The sequence below is a fragment of the Austrofundulus limnaeus genome, unplaced genomic scaffold, assembly GCF_001266775.1.
Source record: "Austrofundulus limnaeus strain Quisiro unplaced genomic scaffold, Austrofundulus_limnaeus-1.0 Scaffold2944, whole genome shotgun sequence".
Lineage (NCBI taxonomy): Eukaryota > Metazoa > Chordata > Actinopteri > Cyprinodontiformes > Rivulidae > Austrofundulus > Austrofundulus limnaeus.
This window is the reverse complement of record NW_013955346.1, coordinates 7,544-8,908: the sequence shown is the minus strand read 5'-3', so window position 1 is coordinate 8,908 and position 1,365 is coordinate 7,544.

Sequence of the window (1,365 nt, the reverse complement as noted above, 5' to 3'; positions counted from 1 at the left end):
TGATTTAACACAGTGGTGCTGATTTAACACTGTGGTGCTAAGCTAACACAGTGGTGCTGATTTAACACTGTGATGCTAAGCTAACACTGTGATGCTAAGCTAACACAGTGGTGCTGATTTAACACAGTGGTGCTGATTTAACACTGTGATGCTAAGCTAACACTGTGATGCTAAGCTAACACAGTGGTGCTGATTTAACACAGTGATGCTGATTTAACACAGTGATGCTGATTTAACACAGTGATGCTGATTTAACACTGTGATGATAAGCTAACACAGTGGTGCTGATTTAACACAGTGTTGTTAAGCTAACACAGTGGTACTGATTTAACACAGTGATGATAAGCTAACACTGTGATGCTGATTTAACACTGTGATGCTGATTTAACACTGTGATGCTGATTTAACACTGTGGTGCTAAGCTAACACTGTGATGCTGATTTAACACTGTGATGCTGATTTAACACAGTGATGCTAAGCTAACACTGTGATGCTGATTTAACACTGTGATGCTGATTTAACACAGTGATGCTAAGCTAACATACTGATGCTGAGCTAACAGTGATGCTAAACTAGCACAGTGATGCTAAGCTAACATACTGATGCTGAGCTAACTGTGATGCTAAACTAGCACAGTGATGCTAAGCTAACATACTGATGCTGAGCTAACTGTGATGCTAAACTAGCACAGTGATGCTAAGCTAACCCACCATCACTAACCCAGATGTGAGCTCTGTGTCCTCAGGCGATGCATTCTGCAGAGGACAGCTTGTAGAGACTCGTGAGTCTGATCCACCACACCTTCTCCGGCTGCAGAGAGCTCTGCAGATTCCTTCATGAGGAGTCAGAGGTCACTCTGTGCAGGACAGTAGAGACACCACACCTGTCCCTCTTGTTGGACCTGTACCTCATTCTCCCAGGAAGTAGACTGGAACCTCAGGTTTACAGACTGAACCTGAACCCCAAGTGTGTGGTTCTGTTCTTCATCTTTTTACACTACTTTTGAATTATTGAGTTTTGTTGGAGTTATTGGTGATGTTATTAGATATGAATCTGTTGTTTATATATTTTAGTTACATTAAAGGTTTATAAACTGTTAAAGTTTATATATTTTAGTTACATTAAAGGTTTATAAACTGTTAAAGTTTATATATTTTAGTTACATTAAAGGTTTATAAACTGTTAAAGTTTATTTTGTAGGCGACTTCTGATGATGGCCTCAGGGTTTGTTAGAAAGCAGCAGAAGTTCTGCTGATAGATTCAGGTCTGAACTGGCTCAGGTATGTTACTCTGAGGAGTGTGTGTGTGAGTGTGTGTGTGTGTGTGTGTGTGTGTGTGTGTGTGTGTGTGTGTGTGTGTGTGTGT